Source organism: Hibiscus syriacus, unplaced genomic scaffold (genome assembly GCF_006381635.1).
Source record: "Hibiscus syriacus cultivar Baekdansim isolate YM2019G1 unplaced genomic scaffold, ASM638163v2 tig00111769_pilon, whole genome shotgun sequence".
NCBI classification, from domain to species: Eukaryota; Viridiplantae; Streptophyta; class Magnoliopsida; order Malvales; family Malvaceae; genus Hibiscus; species Hibiscus syriacus.
Window position 1 is genome coordinate 1,281,425 of NW_024063172.1, and position 23,805 is coordinate 1,305,229.

Consider the following 23,805-nt stretch of genomic DNA (forward strand, 5'->3'; position numbering starts at 1 on the left):
GCTCTCGGGCGAGAGAAGAGAAAATGAAATGAAAAAAAAAACATTTGATCCGTTTATATCAGATCCGCGTTTTGCAATAAATTAGGGTAAACTACCCTTTTGGTCCCTCGCAGCTTCTAAAGATTTATCTTGACCCTGATATTGTTTTGAATTTTGACCTCTAGCCTGCAGTTCTTTCATTTTAGTCCTTTCTCGGGATTTTAGTTTTAATTATCTTTTTATATTACATTATAATATTTATATATTATATTATTATTAGTTTTTTCTTTACACATTCGTATATTTATTATTAGTATAGTATTATTTCACTTATATGTTATATTATATATATATATGTATATATGTACACATTTTGTATTTTACCCTATTTGTTTACTTCTTTATTATTATATTTATTTACATTAGTTTAATTACCTTTTTATATTACATTATAATATTTATATATTTTATACTATTATTAGTTTTTTATACATTCGTATACATTTATTATTAGTATAGTATTATTTCATTTATGTGTTATATTATATATATATATATGTATATATGTACACATTTTGTATTTTACCCTATTTTTTTACTTCTTTATTATTATATTTATTTACATTATTTTTTTTCTATTATTATTATATTTTTCCTCCCTCTTATATTTAGCTATTATATAAATGGTATTAATGTTATTATATGTTTGTATTAACTTTATGTGTTTTACTTTATACGCTATTATGTTACAATTTTTTTTTTCTATTATTGTTATATATATATATATTTTCTTATTTTATTTTCATTATTTTTTTTTATTATTTTACATGTACATATTTGATTATGGTGATTTATTTTAGTTTTTAGTTTTATTTATTTATTACTATTATATATCTTTTTATTTTTCCCATTGTTTATATCTTTATCATTATTACCACCATACATTATTTTTACTCTGTATTTTCCTCATCTTATTTGTTTTCCATTTTACCTTAGGTGTTTTATTTGCATTCTTTATCTAATATGTGTCTTGATTTTCTAAGGGTACAATTTAAGCAATCTAAGGTAAGTAATTTGGATCGTCATTTTACATTTTAATTTAAATTTACAACTTTCTTAATTAAAGACAACTGGAAATTATATAGTACCGAAAGGGCAGTTCAAGGGTGCTAATCCTTCCTTAGCTGTAACCGACTCCCGAATCCGACATATCTTTGGTAAGACGCAGATCAGGTAAGGTATAAGGTATCCGATTAACCTATTTATTTTAAATAAATAATCGGTGGCGACTCCAATCCATTTTTTTTAAGTCGAAGCCCAATTCCGGGGCACAACCGAAAGACGGTTCCGACAGCTTGGCGACTCCGTTGGGGAATTTGAGCTTGAGATCGTAACCCCCTTGTTGACGTTGTAGGTGTTCACATTGTTGATCTCTCGCTCCTTGTTTTTTGTGGGAGGCTTTTTACTGGAGTCTCCTCCCTCAATCTTTCCTTGTTTAATGGCCAACTCGATCATTTCGCCGGCCATGACTAAATCTGAGAAACTTCCCGATGTGATTGCTACCAAGTGCCCGAAGTAAGGTGCCTTCAAGGTCTGTACAAACAGCTTTCTTGTTTCCTTTTCGTCCAAGGGCGGATGAACTTGCACAGATAAATCCCTCCATCTCTGTGCGTACTGTCGGAAACTCTCATTGTGTTTCTTCTCTAGGCCTTGTAACATGACCCGGTCTGGTCTCATATCGTTGATATGCTTATACTGCTCCAAGAAAGACTTGGCTAAGTCTTTCCATGTCTTGATATGAGTTCGACTAAGCTGGTTGTACCACCGAATAGCTGAACCGGACAGGCTCTCTTGAAAACAATGGATCAGGAGTTGATCATTCCCTCCATATCCTGTCATCTTTCGACAGAACATAGTGATATGGGCTGAAGGGCAGCTATTCCCGTCGAACTTCTCAAACTCAGGAATTTTAAACTTTGGTGGAAGCACCAAGTCTGGAACTAGGCTTAGCTCCAATGCGTCCACTCCATAATAATCATGGTCTCCCTGGACCATCTTTATTTGATCTTCTAATATTTTTATCTTTTCTTCCATCTTTTTGGCTTTATCTTCCTCGTCAAAGTCTGGGACATTATAATCATCCGGATGATCATCAGGGATGATTGTAGAAGTTTGTATCTTCACAGCAGGTGCAACTTTTGCTTTGGTAGCGAATGAGTCCCCGGGTAGTGCTGCTTTCCCTTTAGTAGCAGATGCGTCCCCGGGTAATATTCCGGGTGAGAGAACCACTTGCGGGGTTGGTGGTATGGCCACCCCCTCGGAAGAGATGCCCCCTGACGCACTAGCTTGCTGTAGACCTGACAACTTGGCTACGATTTGGTCGACCAAGGACTCCTGATTTTTCTTGATGGACTCAAGAGTACTTTCACTGTTCTGAGCCATCTTATCTTCTAGCTCCTTTTGAAGTCTTGCCATGTGTTCTTCGATCTTCTCTATTCTGGCTTCCATTTGTCTCTTTTCTCTTTTCATGATAACTGGGCTGAAAACCGAGCCCAAATTGGTCTAATTTTGTGATAGGAATGACAGGATTGATCACCCCTTGCAAATATTTCCCAAAACCTCTCCCGGTTCTGGCGCCTCGGCCTAGAGTTTGCTTGATCTCCATAATCAAATATGTACATGTAAAATAATAATAAAAAAAATAATGAAAATAAAATAAGAAAATATATATATATATAACAATAATAGAAAAAAAAAATTGTAACATAATAGCGTATAAAGTAAAACACATAAAGTTAATACAAACATATAATAACATTAATACCATTTATATAATAGCTAAATATAAGAGGGAGGAAAAAATATAATAATAGAAAAAAAAATAAATAATGTAAATAAATATAATAATAAAGAAGTAAAAAATAGGGTAAAATACAAAATGTGTACATATATACATATATATATATAAATAACACATAAATGAAATAATACTATACTAATAATAAATGTATACGAATGTATAAAAAACTAATAATAGTATAAAATATATATAAATATTATAATGTAATATAAAAGGTAATTAAAACTAATGTAAATAAATATAATAAAGAAGTAAACAAATAGGGTAAAATACAAAATGTGTACATATATACATATATATATATATATAACATATAGTGAAATAATACTATACTAATAATATATATACGAATGTGTAAAGAAAAACTAATAATAATATAGAATATATATAAATATTATAATGTAATATAAAAAGATAATTAAAACTAAAATCCCGAGAAAGGACTAAAATGAAAGAACTGCAGGCTAGAGGTCAAAATTCAAAACAATATCAGGGTCAAGATAAATCTTTAGAAGCTGCGAGGGACCAAAAGGGTAGTTTACCCTAATTTATTGCAAAACGCGGATCTGATATAAACGGATCAAATGTTTTTTTTTTTTCATTTCATTTTCTCTTCTTCTCTCGCCCGAGAGCAACCCCATCTATTCTTTTCTCTGCCTTGTTCTTCAGAAATGAAGAACACAGGCAACATTTTCCAGAAACCAACCGTTGGCCTCCTCGCGCCGCCTCGCCGACCGCCTCTGATCGGCGCCGGCTGCCAGTCATCGGCGGCAAACCCAAAAAAATTTTACTTTTCCAAAAGCTTTTTGAATTCCCTCTTCAAAAACCGAAAGATTTTTTTTAAAATAGGCCTACCGGGGTGTAGATCTCGAAAACAAGTCTCGAAAAAAAAAAACCCATATGGTCCTCGGCCGTTCGTCTTTTTGGTCGTTTCCAAGCGAAAAACCCAGCAACAAATCAACATGCAACGATGAAGCACAAACCAAGGTAAAAAAACGATACCTTTTTATTATCTTTTTCGAAAATATTGACAAGTGCTTGAACTTTCTTGGCTATTGTGTGTGAGTAGTTGTTACACAGTGATTTCGTGTGAATCCAGTGACCGATCTCCTCCTTTTGTGTGTTGATTATAGCTTTTTATAGTCTAAAAAAAACCTATTTTTTAGAGTTCTAATATGATTACAACACTGATTCTTTGTTATCTTCGTGAGTTGTTGGCGAGATTGGTGTTGCAACTACTGAGCAAGGGAAACGTGAAGGACAATGAGTCTTCGACGTGGAGGAGTCTGTAGAGGAAACGACGCTGCTGGTGAGGCGTGCTAGGGCTTCTGGGCTGCTGAAGATGGGCCACAGTTAGGCCTAACGAATTTGTAAAGGCCTGTTACAGAAATGTAAATGTATTAGTTTTGAAATAATAATACTCATATATTATAATGTATAATATAAATATATATAAAATGTGTGTCTACAGCTGCCCCTCTTTGCTCATTATCGTGTAACGAAAATGGAGCAAAGATTTAAAGACACAAATTTTAACAATATCGAATGTCCTCTGTCGTAGAGTTGAAATCCGATAATTGGACTAAATCACAGAATTACTCCCTCGCCGTGAGGTTGAGTTCAAACTGAGCCCGAAAATCCTTCATTGTGAAGTTGAAATTGGCTCTGAAATTGGGAAATGTTTAATGACAACCAGTGGTCCCTTCGTCGTGAAGTTGAACTTGCGTTGTCTGGAGTCCAATATCCTTCGCTGTGAAGTTGAAATTGGCTCTGAAATGGGGAAATGTTTATTGACAACCAGCGGTCCCTTCGTCGTGAAGTTGAACTTGCGTTGTCTGGAGTCCAATATCCTTCGTTGTGAAGTTGAAATTGGCTCTGAAATTGAGAAATGTTTGTTGACAACCAGCGGTCCCTTCGTCGTGAAGTTGAACTTGCGTTGTCTGGAGTCCAATATCCTTCGTTGTGAAGTTGAAATTGGCTCTGAAATTGAGAAATGTTCGTTGACAACCAGCGGTCCCTTCGTCGTGAGTTGAACTTACGTTGTCTGGAGTCCAATATCCTTCGTTGTGAAGTTGAAATTGGCTCTGAAATTGAGAAATGTTCGTTGACAACCAGCGGTCCCTTCGTCGTGAAGTTGAACTTACGTTGTCTGGAGTCCAATATCCTTCGTTGTGAAGTTGAAATTGGCTCTGAAATTGAGAAATGTTTGTTGACAACTAGCGGTCCCTTCGTCGTGAAGTTGAACTTGCGTTGTCTGGAGTCCAATATCCTTCGTTGTGAAGTTGAAATTGGCTCTGGGTAAAACCTGCAAAGATATGCATATATGTGATGTTATGGATGTCATGCTCTTAGGTATGCCTAAAATGCATATGCAACATATGTTATTCTGAGCTCTGGAGAGTTCTCCGGTGGCCTGTCGTGGTTGACTCTTGAGCTTGAAGTTCCGATCTCTGATCTTGAATTCTTCAAATGTTTGATGATTTTTTTTTTTTTTTTCGAAGACGCTCCTCAACCATCTCAAGCATGTGCATGGGCCTTGATCGGCTTCTGGGTACCTGTACTTTTCAATGAATCTTTGTACAGTAATATGCGATTACCTTTCATAAAAATAAATAAACCATTAGGTTTAAATCTAATTCAAGATGCTCAAAAGGAATTGGAGGAAAGATGGTCTTTATTCATAAGGGAGGAGAATAACAAATAATACATGGCAAACATTCTGGAAAACGAATACACAATGATGTGTAAATGAATGTCTTAGATCTCGATAACGTGGGTCTGAGCTGAAAAGCCGTTTGGTGACTTTGAATGCAGCCTTTGCCAAAGGATCTTTGAAAATGCGACAACGTTTGGGAGAGTGCAACATTTCTTCGATTTGTTGAGTTCGTAGAGGATTCATGTGCCGGGATGTTTCCACCGTTAATATCCAAATCGCCCTTTCCGGGTTTTCAACTTGGACCCATCCTTGGTTGCAAGACGCCCTTTGCGGGTTTTCATCTTGAACCCACCTTATCTTCTTTCTTCTTTTTCTTTTTTCAATTTAGGGCGCCCTTTCGGGTTTTCACCCTAAACGTTTTTCTCTTTTTTTTCTTTTTTTTTTTCAACTTTTTTTTTTTCAACTTTTTTTTTTTTTTTTTCAACTTAAGACGCCCTCTCGGGTTTTCATCCTAAGCGAAGTATTTCTTGACTGCGTCCGAGTTAATGGGATGTGGCAGCTCAGGTCCGTCCATTTCAGCCAGGATAAGGGCTCCTCCGGAAAAGCCTTCTTCACGACATAAGGTCCTTCCCAATTTGGCGTCCATTTTCCTCGGAAATCTTTCTGGACTGGCCAAATTCTTTTAGCACTAGATCCCCTTCACGGAATATTCTCGGCGCACCTTTTTGTCGTGTGCTCGGATCATTCGTTTCTGATAGATTTGACCATGATGTATGGTTTTCAGTCTTTTTTCATCTATCAGATTAAGCTGATCATATCTGGATTGTGCCCACTCTGCATCATCTAGTTTGACTTCTGACAAGACCCTGAGAGACGGAATCTCGACTTCAATGGGTAGCACGCTTCCATTCCATAGGCTAGTGAAAATGGAGTTGCCCCAGTCGATGTACGTACCGAGGTTCGATAAGCGAACAAAGCAAAAGGCAACTTCTCGTGCCAGTCTTTGTAGGTTTCAGTTGTTTTCTCCACTATCTTCTTAATATTTTTGTTTGCTGCTTCTACTGCTCTGTTCATCTTTGGTCTGTAAGCAGTGGAATTGTGATGTTTTATGTTGAACTGTTCGCAGGCCGCACCCATCATCTTGTTGTTCAAGTTTGTTGCGTTATCGGTGATAATCCTTTCAGGTAGACCATACCGACATATAATTTCTTTCTTCAGAAACTTGCAAATAGTGGATTGAGTGACACTGGCGTATAACGCAGCCTCTACCCATTTCGTGAAATAGTCAATTGCTACGAGAATGAAACGTGACCATTCGAAGCCTTCGGATGGATTTGCCCGATAACGTCCATGCCCCACACGGAAAAAGGCCATGGTGACGTCATTACATGAAGTGGATGGGGTGGAACATTTATCTTGTCTCCATAAATCTGACATTTATGACATCTCCTAGCATAGTTGATGCAATCACTTTCCAGTGTGGACCAAAAATATCCGCATCTCATTATTTGTCTTGACATCATATGCCCATTTGCATGTGCTCCACAAACCCCATCATGTACTTCTTCCACTATCATTTTTGCCTCTTCAGCATCGACGCACCTTAACAGAACTTGGTTATGGCTTTTCTTGTATAAAACCTCTCTGTCAAGGACGTATCCAGCTGCCAACCTTCTAAGGGTTCTCTTATCGGTTTCGGTGGCTTTCTCTGGATAACTCCGATGCTTGATATACTGCAGAATGTCGAAGTACCAAGGCTTAGTATCTTTCACTTCTTCAATTTGGTAACAATGAGCTGGGTACTCATACGACTGCATGTTAATTGGCATCATTTCAGACTCCCCGCCAGCCTTGAATGTGGCAGCCAAGGTAGCTAAAGCGTCAGCCATTTGATTTTCTTCTCTAGGCACGTAGTGGAAGGTGACTTCGTCGAACTCTTCGAGCAGATCCAACACTAATTTTCGGTACTCTAACAGCTTTATATCCTTGGTTTCCCACTCTCCTCGGAGCTGATAGATTACTAAGGCTGAGTCTCCATACACCCGCAAAGTCTTTATATTTTGTCCCAGTGCAGCCCGAATTCCCAAGACACAGGCTTCATATTCTGCCATGTTATTGGTACAATCAAAGTTCAGTCTGCTGGTAAATGGGTAGTGACTCCCTTCTGGGAGACTAGAATTGCCCCGACGCCATGTCCTAGTGCATTTGATGCCCCATCGAAGTGCATTCTCCAGGAACCGTCCGTTGAAATGCTTGCTTCCTCTAAAGATATGGCCATTAAGTCCTCGTCCGGGAAATCAAAGTCCAGCGGCTCATAGCTCTCATCAGTTCTGCTTGCCAAAAAATCGGATATGGCGCTGCCTTTTACCGCTTTCTGGCTCACGTATTCGATGTCAAATTCAGACAAAAGCATCTGCCATCGAGCTAACCTTCCGGATAGAGCAGGTACACCCATCATGTATTTTAATGGGTCTAACTTGGAAATCAGCCAAGTGGTGTGATACAACATGTATTGTCGAAGTCTTTTTGTAGCCCATATCAGGGCACAACAAACCTTCTCAATAGGAGGATATCGGACCTCGCCATCGGTGAACTTCTTGCTTAAGTAGTAGATGGCTCTTTCCTTCTTCCCAGACTCATCGTGTTGACCCAGAACACACCCCATGGAGTTCTCGAATATGGAGAGATACAAAAACAGAGGTTTTCCTGGGATAGGGGACATCAGGACAGGAGTGTGAGACAAGTACTCTTTTACCTTCTCAAATGCAATCTGACAATTTTTATCCCATGCTCCAGGGCTATTTTTCCGGAGGAGACGAAAGATGGGGTCACATTTGTCGGTTAACTGAGAGATGAACCGAGCTATGTAGTTTAGTCTGCCCAGAAAACCTCGGACTTCTTTTTGGGTTCGTGGTGGAGGTAGATTCTGGATAGCCTTAACCTTATCAGGATCGACCTGTATGCCTCTCCTGCTGACTATAAAGCCTAATAGTTTTCCAGATGTTACCCCGAAGGTACACTTGCTAGGGTTTAGTCTCAGTTGGAACTTTCTCAATCTCTGGAAGAGCTTCCTCAATTCTTGATATGTTCATTCTCGGTTTGTGCCTTGACAATCATGTCGTCGACATAAACCTCGATTTCTTTGTGCATCATGTCATGGAACAGGGTCACCATAGCTCTCTGATATGTTGCCCCAGCATTCTTTAATCCGAAAGGCATCACTTTGTAACAGAAAGTTCCCCACATTGTGACGAAAGTGGTCTTCTCCATGTCTTCGGGATGCATCTTGATCTGATTGTACCCCGAAAATCCATCCATGAATGAAAGTAGGCGTTCCCGGCTGTATTGTCCACCAGAGTGTCTATGTGTGGCAGAGGAAAGTTGTCCTTGGGACTGGCCTTATTAAGGTCCCGGTAATCGACACACATGCGTACTTTCCCGTCCTTTTTCAGCACAGGCACTATGTTGGCCACCCACTCAGGGTATTTGGCCACTTGGAGAAAACCGGCATCAAATTGCTTCTTGACTTCTTCCTTGATCTTAAGGAGCATTTCTGGTCGCATTCTTCTCAGTTTTGCTGCACTGTTTGAATTCTGGTTTGATTGGCAGTTTGTGAACTACCATATCTGTGTCTAGTCCCGGCATGTCTTGATACGACCAAGCAAACACATCTTCGTACTCCTGAAGTAAGGCTATCAGTTTTTTCTTGCTTCAGTCGAAAGAGTTGTGCCGATTTTAACCTCCTTTCGATCTTCCTCAGTGCCCAAATTTAAGATTTCGATCGCCTCCTCATGTGGCAGTATTTGCTTTTCTTCTTTTTCTATCATTCTCAACAATTCGGTAGGCAAGTTGTACCCTTCTTCATTATCGCATTCTTCAAATTCCCCAAGACAAATGGTCGATTCAAAATCCACCTCCGGATCAGGTCATTAGTGCCCACATTATCATTATCTGGGAACCTGAAAGGAGGAAGATGTGTATGTGTGAGAGGATAATATCCCACACGGAATGGTCAAAAACTAACTTTGAGAGTAACTGGAAATGAAGTACTGGAATGAAGGAGATAGAGAATGAATTCAAACATAAAAGAAAAATTTGTTTGCCATGAAAAAAATGCATCTTTTATTAAACTTAAACAAAACATTTATTCACCCTTACAAAAGATCACCTATTGCCCCGGGTATAGGCAAATAGGGATAGTTCGAATATTACTCTGAAAGATTCTTGTAAACCACAGGTAGTTCTTCCACCGACCAACTGCTAGGCACGAACCCTGTGGCGAAGGCATATCCCGGATCTATCTCCGTTGTCAACCTCTTCTGTGGTCACGACATTAACGCTCAGATCTTCCAGAGCCGTTTCTAACTCGATGTGGTGGTCTCAAACACATAACCACCTGACTTGAATGTTCTGAAAAGCGGCGGGAATGTCATGGGCTTCCTTTGAAATTCGTTCCCAGTCAATCTGGCCAATCTTCTCTCCCGTTCTTTTGGATCTCCTTTCTCTTTTCATGATAACTGGGCTGAAAACCGAGCCCAAATTGGTCTAATTTTGTGATAGGAATGACAGGATTGATCACCCCTTGCAAATATTTCCCAAAACCTCTCCCGGTTCTGGCGCCTCGGCCTAGAGTTTGCTTGATCTCCATCCTTGTGCATTTGGAGAGTCGAGGTCTTGGGATTCTTTTTCCTTCTGCCACAATGTGGCATTCACAAACTCCAAGGAGCGGAACGAACATTCTACCGCTTCCTCGTCTACTTCGATGTATGGAGCCTCCGTGGTCACGCTTGCCACGATATCTTCCTCAGCGTTGATAATTACCAAGGCCCCGTTAATGACAATTTAACTTTCTGGTGCAACGTGGAGGTACTGCACCTGCTTGATGAATCCATGGCCTTCCCAAAAGACAGCTATAGGACGGCATGATATCCATCACAAGGAACTCAACATCATAGGTGGCTGGTCCGATGGTCAATGGTACCTCAATCTTTCCGATTACCTCTCTTTTGGTCCCATCAAATGCTCGGACCACATTCTGACAAGCTCTCATATGAGAGGTATCTATTGGCAGCCTCTTCAATGTAATCAAAGGCATCACGTTCAAGGCTGAACCATTATCGATTAAGACACTTGGTAAAGCGTGCCCCTTACAGTAGGTAGTAATGTGTAATGCCTTCGTTCGGCCTCTTCCTCCTGATGGAATCTCATCATCTGAAAACGAGATGAGATTATCAGCTTGAATATTGTTTACCAGTCGATCCATCTTGCTGACTGGTATGTCGTGTGGCACGAACGTTTGATTAAGGACATTCAACAACGCTTCTCGGTGTGCTTCCGAGCTTAAAAATAGTGCTAGCATTGAAGTACGTGTAGGTAAGTTGTGGAGCTGTTCTACAATGTTGTACTCGCTGTGTTTCAAGATCTTGAGGAACTCTTTAGCTTCTTCCTCCTTTATAGGTTCATTGACAACTAGCACATCTTCCTTGAACGGTTCCAGCGGTCTTTGCCCCACTTTACTATTACCTCCTCCGGAAGTACTCACCTGACATTCGTACTTCCATGGCACTTGCCGATTGTCCTTATATTGAAAAGGCCGCGGTGCGGAGATTACCACCTTGGCTGGTGTTGTCACTGTCATACTTGCCTTAGGGGTAATTATCAAAGGGCTACCCCTACCAAATTTTCTATCTGATGATTCTCCGGTGGCACAAACATCTGCTTCCCGAGAATCTTGAATTTCTTCGTAAAATTCCAACTCCTTTCGATCCATCATGAGCTGGACTAACAATCTGAACTCTGGGCAATCTTGCACTTTATGCCCTTCTTTTTTGTGGTAACAACAATGGTTACCATCTTCATTTTCTATCATATCTGAACATGGTGCAAGAAATCCTGCTTTTACCATTTGGCTCCATACCCAAGCCAAAGGAGATTCAATTTCCGAAACCCTTGATTTAATTCTCCTTCCCCCTTCAGTAGTAATGGCATTAATTCCTGTCTCCTGATGATTGGGCAAGGGATTCTGGGCGACGTTTGGTGCCCCGGAATTGAAAGTGATCCAATTCTTGTTTCTCATTCGTTGCACAAGTCTCTTGAATGCGAGACAGCTTTCAATCGAATGCCCCTGCACACCGCCATGGTATTCACAGTGAGCGCTCTCGTCATACCATTTCGGGTAAGGAGGATTTATTGGATTCATAGGATAAGGCGACACTGCATGAGTGTCGAAGAGCTGTTGGTATAATTCTTTATACGTCATGGGAATGGGGTCAAACTGTTCCCTTTCCCTTTCTCTTCTTGGTTCTCTCTGGTTCTGTCTAGAAGTACCGGATGGTACAGCTGCTGGGGAATTTGAGCTTGAGATCGTAACCCCCTTGTTGACGTTGTAGGTGTTCACATTGTTGATCTCTCGCTCCTTGTTTTTTGTGGGAGGCTTTTTACTGGAGTCTCCTCCCTCAATCTTTCCTTGTTTAATGGCCAACTCGATCATTTCGCCGGCCATGACTAAATCTGAGAAACTTCCCGATGTGATTGCTACCAAGTGCCCGAAGTAAGGTGCCTTCAAGGTCTGTACAAACAGCTTTCTTGTTTCCTTTTCGTCCAAGGGCGGATGAACTTGCACAGATAAATCCCTCCATCTCTGTGCGTACTGTCGGAAACTCTCATTGTGTTTCTTCTCTAGGCCTTGTAACATGACCCGGTCTGGTCTCATATCGTTGATATGCTTATACTGCTCCAAGAAAGACTTGGCTAAGTCTTTCCATGTCTTGATATGAGTTCGACTAAGCTGGTTGTACCACCGAATAGCTGAACCGGACAGGCTCTCTTGAAAACAATGGATCAGGAGTTGATCATTCCCTCCATATCCTGTCATCTTTCGACAGAACATAGTGATATGGGCTGAAGGGCAGCTATTCCCGTCGAACTTCTCAAACTCAGGAATTTTAAACTTTGGTGGAAGCACCAAGTCTGGAACTAGGCTTAGCTCCAATGCGTCCACTCCATAATAATCATGGTCTCCCTGGACCATCTTTATTTGATCTTCTAATATTTTTATCTTTTCTTCCATCTTTTTGGCTTTATCTTCCTCGTCAAAGTCTGGGACATTATAATCATCCGGATGATCATCAGGGATGATTGTAGAAGTTTGTATCTTCACAGCAGGTGCAACTTTTGCTTTGGTAGCGAATGAGTCCCCGGGTAGTGCTGCTTTCCCTTTAGTAGCAGATGCGTCCCCGGGTAATATTCCGGGTGAGAGAACCACTTGCGGGTTGGTGGTATGGCCACCCCCTCGGAAGAGATGCCCCCTGACGCACTAGCTTGCTGTAGACCTGACAACTTGGCTACGATTTGGTCGACCAAGGACTCCTGATTTTTCTTGATGGACTCAAGAGTACTTTCACTGTTCTGAGCCATCTTATCTTCTAGCTCCTTTTGAAGTCTTGCCATGTGTTCTTCGATCTTCTCTATTCTGGCTTCCATTTGTCTCTTTTTTGCTCGAGTATTGTGCGGGTGATGTGTGTCTGATGCTTGCGGTGGTAAGCTCGGTGTCTGAGACATGTTCTGTTAGTTAATATGAATGTAAAAACATGGAAAATATAAAATAAACAAACATGAAATATAAAATGCAAGAAATGCAATGTATGATGTATGCAATTGGAGGCATTGATCCAGAAAAGTGTTCATTATTATAAATAATCCTTATTCAGACAAAAATGTTTTATCTTTTTAGAGACATAAAAACAGATTAAAGATACATTCGGACTAAATCCTCTAGACCCCGAACAGCTTCCAGTAGGTTGACAAGCCTTCTGCCTTCATCTGTCACTGGTTGAATGCCTTGTCGAACCACACCAGCTTCCCTTGCTAGGCCTTGAAGATGACGGGCTGCTTTTTGCACTTGATCCAGGAAATCTCGGATGGTTGCGTCTCGGGCCCTCACCCTACGTTGTGCTTGTTCCCAACGGAAACGCCATTGTAGTCCTCCGTCGAAGGGCACCATCTGAAGCTCGTTTGCTTGCCTGTTGAACCCATCTATAATAGCTTCTAACTCAGCTATCGTCTTGCCATCTTTCTCATGCTGTTTCTCTAAGTTAGCTACCCGAACTCTCAAGCGTTGGTTCTGATATTGACTATCTGCCAAGCGTCTTTGGGCAGTCTTTGTTTGTTCTTTCCAAGCTCTCTCATCAGGCCCCTCGAACTTCCTTTTCAGGCTATGAGCTTCGTCTTTCCAGTATTCAGAGGTTACCTTCAACTTGGAGTTATCCTTGACCTTATCTTGATACCCCTTTCTCAAGTCTTCGAGCTCAAAACGGACTCTTTTTTGTTCTTTTTCCAGTTTTTCTGCCCGATCTTTCTGAGAGTCAGCATCAAGCTTCCACTGATAACGTTCAGCTTCAAGTTCCTTTATCCTTTGCTTCAGCTCATTATTCACGGCTTCAAACTCGGTCTTGGCTATCTCGAGTTCAGAAGGGACATGCCTGAGATGTTCCTCCATGGTCCGGGTGTCATCACAGTCTGGCACAGGGATATTGTCATTCTTTCTCAATCTTCGCCACTCCACATAATCCGGAGTGAGCATACTTCTGGCAGCTACAACATCCATCCGGAATACTTTCCTCCACGAATCGGCTACTTCTTTGATCATCTTCTTATAGCTGTCGCCGTGATACTCAAACTCTGATCTAGCTAACCCGCATGTTGCTGGGACAAACTGACGTGCTCCATATTGTCTAAGTGCTAATAGCGGAGCATACCCGACTGCTCCCCAAAGTCCAAGTAAGGTCACAGTGTCGGAGTCACCACATCGAAAAAGAACATCACTGAGGAATAACCAAGGGGCTCTCCAAACAATATCTCGGTCTTGAAGATGCGTAAAGACCTTCATCCATCTTTCTTTCGAGGCGCCTTCATGCCATTTTAAGGTAATAAATTCACCTAGAGGTGAATAGGTGGTGCTGAAACGGCGGTAGGCAACCCCGTCAGTCTTCCAGAAGTGGCTGTGAATCCAGACTTGAAGGAGCTGAATGCACCCGGTGAATCTTCCTCCGCCAGTTCTCCGGCAATGATTGAGAGATCGAAAGGTCTCAGCCAAGATGGCTGGTGCTGGATTGACTCTTCTCGAGAGTTGTTCGAATAGCTCCACTACGGTGGCATCGATGTATCCCAAGGTCTTTGGGAATAAAATTAGACCATACAGACCTAATGCAAACAGGTCTATTGTCTTCCACTCATCAGGATGGTGCTTCATTAGTTGTTTGATATGAAGCCAAGCGATTCCTTCTCCACTACCCTTACATCGAGCTCGGTCAGTTACCCATTTTTCATCAACTCCGGCAACCTTAGCTAGTGTATTTTTGAAAGGTTGACTTTTAATGTGCTTAAGGTAGGCCCGCTCGAGTTTGATGTTTTCACAATGCAGCAGTGTAGTGTACTCTTCTATGGTGGGCACCATGTCTTCCCGGTTAAAGGTGAAGCAACTGTATCCCGGGTTCCAGAATTGAACCAAGGCTCTAATTAAGGGCTCATCAATCTTAACATGAAGCAAAAGTGCAACATCACCGTACCGTTGACTGAACTTCTGTTTCACCTCATTCTTCCAACTATCCCAGATATCCCGGAGCTCTTGTACGTCATTCTGTTTTAGGCTGATCGAGGCGTAGCTAACCAGCTCTGACACATAGCTGTCTTGAAGACTGTCTCCCTTTTCCTTCTGAGTCTTCTCGGACCATAGTCGTACCTCAGGGTTTTTAATCTCTTGTATTACAACACCTTTATCCATTAATTCAGATTATTTTGTGCGTAATGAACGTCTTTTTAGGGATCAATGGCCTCTTGTTATGATGCAAATGCTAAAAACAAACACAAAGGCAAATGGTTAGTAAAATAAAAATAAATGGAAATAAATAAAAACAACAAGAATAAATGGCAATAAAAACATAAGAAAAAACAAATGATTAGGAAACAATTGTCCTAGGTTTTGGAATGTGGTTTTGGGGTAGGCTCTATTTCTTCGAAGTCTCCTGGTTTAGGTTCTAAAAACGGTACCCGAGTTCTCCTTGCTGGTGCCCCCTTGGGCTTACCAGACCCTTAGTCCTAAACCCATCACAGGCTTGTGTGGACTAAGTTAAACTCGAGGGGACACATTCCCTTATGTCTATGCGGAGAATAAATTCACACGAAGACATAAGGTATATGAATCCCGAAGGCTACTCGCTAGGCATATGCGGTGAATAAATTCACACGAATGCGTCGCTTTCACCCCCACTTAAAGGGTTCGGAGCTCGGGTATAGAGCCTTTGGATGAAAAAAGTTTGGAAAACTGAAATCATTAGAAAACGGTCAGTCCAACTATTTACTCGAAAAAATATAACCAAAAGTAAGTAATAAGGATCGAAATGTTACCTTAAAGTTCAAACTTACCCTTTTCATTAAAAAGACAACTGGAAATTACCTTAGCCTGACCCACTTACCTAGGTCCCCAGTGGAGTCGCCAAGCTGTCGGAACCGTCTTTCGGTTGTGCCCCGGAATTGGGCTTCGACTTAAAAAAAAATGGATTGGAGTCACCACCGATTATTTATTTAAAATAAATAGGTTAATCGGATACCTTATACCTTACCTGATCTGCGTCTTACCAAAGATATGTCGGATTCGGGAGTCGGTTACAGCTAAGGAAGGATTAGCACCCTTGAACTGCCCTTTCGGTACTATATAATTTCCAGTTGTCTTTAATTAAGAAAGTTGTAAATTTAAATTAAAATGTAAAATGACGATCCAAATTACTTACCTTAGATTGCTTAAATTGTACCCTTAGAAAATCAAGACACATATTAGATAAAGAATGCAAATAAAACACCTAAGGTAAAATGGAAAACAAATAAGATGAGGAAAATACAGAGTATAAAAATAATGTATATGGTGGTAATAATGATAAAGATATAAACAATGGGAAAAATAAAAAGATATATAATAGTAATAAATAAATAAAACTAAAAACTAAATAAATCACCATAATCAAATATGTACATGTAAAATAATAATAAAAAAAATAATGAAATAAAATAAGAAAATATATATATATAACAATAATAGAAAAAAAAATTGTAACATAATAGCGTATAAAGTAAAACACATAAAGTTAATACAAACATATAATAACATTAATACCATTTATATAATAGCTAAATATAAGAGGAGGAAAAAATATAATAATAATAGAAAAAAAAATAATAATGTAAATAAATATAATAATAAAAAAAAAATAGGGTAAAATACAAAATGTGTACATATATACATATATATATATATAAATAACACATAAATGAAATAATACTATACTAATAATAAATGTATACGAATGTATAAAAAACTAATAATAGTATAAAATATATAAATATTATAATGTAATATAAAAAGGTAATTAAAACTAATGTAAATAAATATAATAATAAAGAAGTAAACAAATAGGGTAAAATACAAATGTGTACATATATACATATATATATATAATATAACATATAAGTGAAATAATACTATACTAATAATAAATATATACGAATGTGTAAGAAAAAACTAATAATAATATAGAATATATATAAATATTATAATGTAATATAAAAAGATAATTAAAACTAAAATCCCGAGAAAGGACTAAAATGAAAGAACTGCAGGCTAGAGGTCAAATTCAAACAATATCAGGGTCAAGATAAATCTTTAGAAGCTGCGAGGGACCAAAAGGGTAGTTTACCCTAATTTATTGCAAAACGCGGATCTGATATAAACGGATCAAATGTTTTTTTTTTTCATTTCATTTTCTCTTCTTCTCTCGCCCGAGAGCAACCCCATCTCTTCTTTTCTCTGCCTTGTTCTTCAGAAATGAAGAACACAGGCAACATTTTCCAGAAACCAACCGTTGGCCTCCTCGCGCCGCCTCGCCGACCGCCTCTGATCGGCGCCGGCTGCCAGTCATCGGCGGCAAAACCCAAAAAAATTTTACTTTTCCAAAAGCTTTTTGAATTCCCTCTTCAAAAACCGAAAGATTTTTTTTAAAATAGGCCTACCGGGGTGTAGATCTCGAAAACAAGTCTCGAAAAAAAAAACCCATATGGTCCTCGGCCGTTCGTCTTTTTGGTCGTTTCCAAGCGAAAAACCCAGCAACAAATCAACATGCAACGATGAAGCACAAACCAAGGTAAAAAAACGATACCTTTTTATTATCTTTTTCGAAAATATTGACAAGTGCTTGAACTTTCTTGGCTATTGTGTGTGAGTAGTTGTTACACAGTGATTTCGTGTGTGAATCCAGTGACCGATCTCCTCCTTTTGTGTGTTGATTATAGCTTATTTATAGTCTAAAAAAAACCTATTTTTTAGAGTTCTAATATGATTACAACACTGATTCTTTGTTATCTTCGTGAGTTGTTGGCGAGATTGGTGTTGCAACTACTGAGCAAGGGAAACGTGAAGGACAATGAGTCTTCGACGTGGAGGAGTCTGTAGAGGAAACGACGCTGCTGGTGAGGGCGTGCTAGGGCTTCTGGGCTGCTGAAGATGGGCCACAGTTAGGCCTAACGAATTTGTAAAGGCCTGTTACAGAAATGTAAATGTATTAGTTTTGAAATAATAATAATACTCATATATTATAATGTATAATATAAATATATATAAAATGTGTGTCTACATTATAAAAATAAATTTCAATATTACCAAGTGTTGGCATGTGACACTTAACGGGAAAACTAACGCATTGACGACCTGAACACATAAAAAGATAACGTTTATAACATTAGACATCTGGATGGGTAAAATAAACAGTAGGAACTTATTTATTAAAAAAAATACATAATTTAAGCACTTATTTCAACATTAAGCCTTAAAAAGCATACGATTAAAAAGCAGTACTTTTTGCCATTTTTCCAAACTCTTAATCCATAAAAAAAATAAAAAAAACTAAAAACCAAATCTTTAAGCAAAGGGACTTCCTTTATAAACTTTTTGGGTGTTGGTACATTAAAATGCTTTCAGCTTCCCTCTTTTCTCATTATTCCTTAGCAAAGAACGTTCTTTTCTTCTTCTTTGGTTCAATATTTTAAACTGGGTTATTCTTCGTGGAGTAAAGTTTGAATTTTTAATGATTATATTTGCAATATATTAATGCAAAAACCCAAGTTTAAGAATTAAATATAACTATGATTGTTTACAAGGTTGAATTTGGTATAAATTGATTCATAAGGAAGGAATTGCCAAATATTCTCTCTTCCCAAATGGATTTTCCTTTCCTTTTCTCGGGAAACCTCCCTCTTTTTTTCTTCTTCTTTCCTTTATTTTCTTTCTTGTTTGATGCAGTTTTGAAGGGCTGCACTATTCATGGAACTTGTTTTTAACAAATGGTTATTTGCGTTTTCACTCTTTTGTTGGCTAATCTTTTCTGTAGCATTTTCAGGTATGCTCCTTTTTCTTTTTCTTTTATATTTTCTTGAGAAACAAACAATGAATTGTTCAAGTTTGATAAGTGGAAGGATTGGATGAAGATTCTAAAGTAAGAGGGGTGAACTTAGGAGGATGGTTGGTTCTAGAAGGTTGGATTAAGCCTTCTCTTTTTGAAGATATTCCTAATGCAGACATGCTTGTAAGTAATTTAAAAAAAATGTTTTTTATGTATTTTTATTTTTTTCAATAAATAAATTTGATAATATGTTTTTATGTATATTGAAAAATGCAGGATGGAACACAGGTTAGTTTCAAGTCAGTGAGATTGCAGAAATATGTTTGTGCTGAAAATGGAGGTGGAATGGACATTTCAGTTAACAGAGATTCTGCATCTTCATGGGAAACTTTTTCAGTAAGAAGCCCCCACGCAAGTTCTTGTTATATCGATCTTACGATTCCGGTCTTGCGCGGTGTAAGTTCTTGTTCTGCGACAAAATTTGATGTCAAACCACTTGCTTGTAATGCAGTTATGGAGAGTTACTGAATCCGAATTTCAATTCCGCACCACACAAGGCCAATTTCTAACGTGTTACGGAAACGGATGCACGGTGTCCGCGACTGCAAAATCGGCTTCCTTGATGGAAACATTTCAGATCGAACGAAATAACAACGGTCGAGTTCATATTAAACAAAGGGTGGAGCCTATCTGCAGGTATCATACTCGATTCCCTCATGTTTGAGTTGATCGATCTATGGCTTTTCAAAAAGTTGACGTGAAGGTGCTGTTTTTGTTATTTTAGGCTACTATAGACAATCAGCTGACAGCAGATTACCCAGGAAATCCGGGATGGGATGACAATGCAGCCGTGTTCGAAATGTCGGTTGTAGCGAATAACTTGCATGGTGATTATCAGCTTGCTAATGGATACGGATATAGCAAGGCGAAAGAGGTTCTCGAGGTATTGTAATCACTTTCTATGCTATCTATTTCATTGTTGTCCTCGAACTAACGCTTCTTTGTCAATGGAACTGCAGACACATAGAAGAACTTTTATCAATGCAGGAGATTTTGAGTTTTTACAGAGAACTGGAATAAATACCGTACGGATTCCGGTCGGCTGGTGGATTGCATATGATCCGAATCCTCCCGCCCCGTTTATCGGAGGAACGTTAGCAGTTCTTGATAATGCATTCTCATGGGCACAGTAAGTCCTTATGTCGCTTCTCTTTGTTGGAATGCTACAATTTGAATCTTCACTACACTTGATAAGTATGTTGAAATTTCAATGCAGGACCTATAAGATAAAGTGCATAATCGACCTTCATGCGGCACCTGGCTCCCAAAATGGAATGGAGCATAGTGCTAGTCGAGATGGTACGGTAGGCTGGACTACATCAGAATCGGTTTCTCAGACATTGCATGGCATAAATTTTCTATCTTCCAGGTAACTCCCAGCAAGTTATCGGCTGGTGTCTGCGGATTTGTGGCTGCGTAAAGTTTAATCCCATTGAGTCATCTTGTTTGTTGCAGGTATGCAAACCATCCGGCCTTACTCGGAATTGAGCTATTAAATGAACCATCTGCAGCATCAGTTCCATTGGATATTTTAGTTCCATATTACAAACAAGGGTATGAAATCGTGCGGAAACACTCACCATCAGCGTATGTGATCGTTTGCCAAAGAATCGGCAATGCAGATCCAATTGAACTTTACAAGGCCGATATAGGTTCCCACAATGTAGTGGTAGATTTGCATTACTACAACCTCTTCGACCCATATTTCGTCACCTTGAGCCCTATCGATAATATCCAGTTCATATACAAGAGCAGGGAACCTCAGGTACAAGCTCTGAACGCAGCAGACAGTCCACTTGTTTTCATCGGTAACCCTGTCAACTTAGATCATGTTTTATGATTCTGTGATCTTCTATGTGTGTTATCAGTAGACGTTTTCCGTGCTTCCTGATGCGGTTTATGCATTTCTGTTCGGGTTTCGGCTTAGGCGAGTGGGTGAACGAGTGGAATGTTACAAATGGGACACAAACAGAATATCAAGACTTTGGAAAGGCTCAGTTAGAGGTGTATAATGCAGCTTCCTTTGGTTGGTCTTATTGGACTCTCAAAAATGACAGAGAACACTGGGATTTTGACTGGAACATTAGGAACAACTATCTTCAATTCAGTAAATATTCTAAACCCTATTTTCGATTAAGTGAAGCACCGTATCCCATATCTGGCATCCGTACCCGAGTCCGTTTCTGAACTGCACGTGACATACATTCTTGCAGGTAATTCACAGAAGAACATTTTAAACAGACTAATATGGCTTTTACTTCCCTTGGTATGGTTCCATCGGTGTTGAATATCGTGACGGACGGCATTGCTCGAGACTCGAACGTGACGAGGAGGATCGGGCACAGCTTTTTCATTTTCTTTTCCATTTTCCCCTGTTTTTATATTCATTGATACGCCAATGCTACGTTCATTGCTTCAGCAAAACAACCATTTCATTCATTTTGGAAAATTTGGAAGCCTAATAACATAGAGCAGAGATTATACATTAAAGAATGTGTTTCATTCCTTTCAAAACAATGGCACTGCTTGTTACTCGGACTTAAAAATGAGTGTCGGTCATGGGTCTATGTGAATCTAACACAGGTATTTTTCACATATTTTAAGAATTATATTCCTATATTTATCTCTAAATATATGTAATTAAACTTTAGTGATAATAAAAGAGTATTATTTTTTAGGAATATTGGATTCAAAAGATTATATTTAGAACTTGATTATATATAGAATTTGATATTACTTGAATAAGGTATCGAGTTCGAGTTTTTGTGTATCTAGAAAATTCCTGTTGAAAGACTTACCTACAAAAAATAAGTGTGCGATCGGGTTGATATGAGAGTGAAAACATTAAAAGAAAATGAATTAAAGTGACAACCAATAACCATTAATTAGTTAAAAAAAAAGTGACTACCAATCATCTAGTTTGGAGATAACATAAAATATTGAAACTTAGCTCCACTCTGTATTGCACATCCATTCCTCAACTTCAGGAATCAAATATGTTTTTGGCAAAATGGTTAGCATATAAGAGCGAAATGGTGGGAAATCAAGTCCAGAGGAAGAAACCCAGGGTTCTATGCCTCCATGGATTCAGAACAAGCGGTGAAATCCTGAAGAAAATTATAGGAAAATGGCCTGAATCCGTGCTGGGAAACTTTGATTTTCTCGACGGTCCATATCCCGCGAGAGGAAAATCCGGCGTTGAATCCCTTTATGATCCACCTTATTATGAATGGTATCAAGTCAACGAGGTTTGATCTTTCAATTTCAACATCTTATTTTTTTTCATGATTGGATAATCTCCATTTAAATGAAACATCAGCCTTTTTTTTCTTTGTTTTTTTTTTCTTTCAGATTTATTGTGTGCATTTTGAGGAATGTGTTGTATATTGAAGATTATATGATTAAACATGGTCCCTTTGATGGTCTACTGGGCTTTTCCCAGGTAAATGACTTGATACTTGAAATCACTGAAAGGAACCCTTTTTCAGTTTTCTGATTAAAATTGAAGGTTGGGTAATTTTATGGATTTCAGGGTCGAATGCTTGCATCTGTAACTCCGCCACTGCAAAGAGAGGTTTGCCCTTTGAAGCTTCTTTTAGAATCAATATGAGGGTATTTGTAATCCTTAACATTTGGGTTTGGCTCTCCAGATATACAATGAGACATGACCATAACAAAATCCAAGAACAATTCAAGTAAGCACAATTCAAGTATGAAAATCACTCCATGCCTGGCACCTGCAAATAATTATATGCAGATTAATAGACGATTTTCTGGGCATAAATTTGGCAAAAGCACTAAAACAAACAAAATACTCAGCACTTCAACAGATAGAGATTCCCATCAAGTTTCTCTTACCTATCTATTATTGTCTTCGAAATAAATTTGATGCTCACGTATACTATGTTCCTCATACTCTCATCTTCCATTGAATGAAACTAAGCTCTCAACATAAGTAATAATTTGCATTGTTCTTTGAGAAGCATGGATACCCAGATTTTTAAGCTCTCCTGTGGAGGGTTCAAGCATTACTAGTTCATAATCCGAGCTCTCAAGAAACAATTTACCATCTTTCCAAAACCCCAAAGGCCTCGAAACTCCAGGAACAAATTCAATACTAAATTGTTTACTCCACCATTCATTCGTAACCCATAAATCAAAAGATTTCTCAGTTCCTAGAACAATTGGGTAAACAATAATAGCACCAAGTAATCTATTGAAGCCCAAAAGTTCCCAATGGTAGGTTAAAGACAAACCAATTTCAGGCATAAGTAAAGTTGAAAACTTTTCATCAACCATATCAAATGCAAGAACAACCTTATCAGAATCACAAGTCGTTGCCGTCCAGTAATAAAACCATTTAAGTATGTATTAAACACATGACCGCCATAAGGATCCTCACCAGGAACTTCAATTTACGTCCATGATTCGGTTTTAAGGGAATACAACTCAACTTGTTGATTATAGTCATATTCACCATTTACAAGATAATTAGCAACAAATCTTATATCTTTGTAATCATCAGTTTGAGGATCGTACCCAAATCCAGAACGGCCAAATTCAGTGAAAGCCGGAGGACAAGGGCGTTGGAATGGGGATTCAGGGAGGGTTTTGCATTCTGTGGTGGATGGGTTCCAAAGAGCAACCCTAGCATGTTCTTGTAAACACAAGAATCCATTATAAGGACCAGAGATTTAAATAGTGTTTCGCAACTGTGATAACGTCGCGAAATAACAATAGCGTTCGTTGTTATATGACCGTTATACCCGTAAACTTCGTAATAGCGTTTGTTATATCCGCAATTG

General features: G+C 38.9%; 1 pseudogene; it reads left to right on the forward strand.

Annotated features, from left to right (window-relative positions):
- The first annotated feature begins 18,686 nt into the window (after window positions 1–18,686).
- On the forward strand, window positions 18,687–21,393 carry LOC120170005 (annotated as a pseudogene).
- The last annotated feature ends 2,412 nt before the right edge of the window (window positions 21,394–23,805 follow it).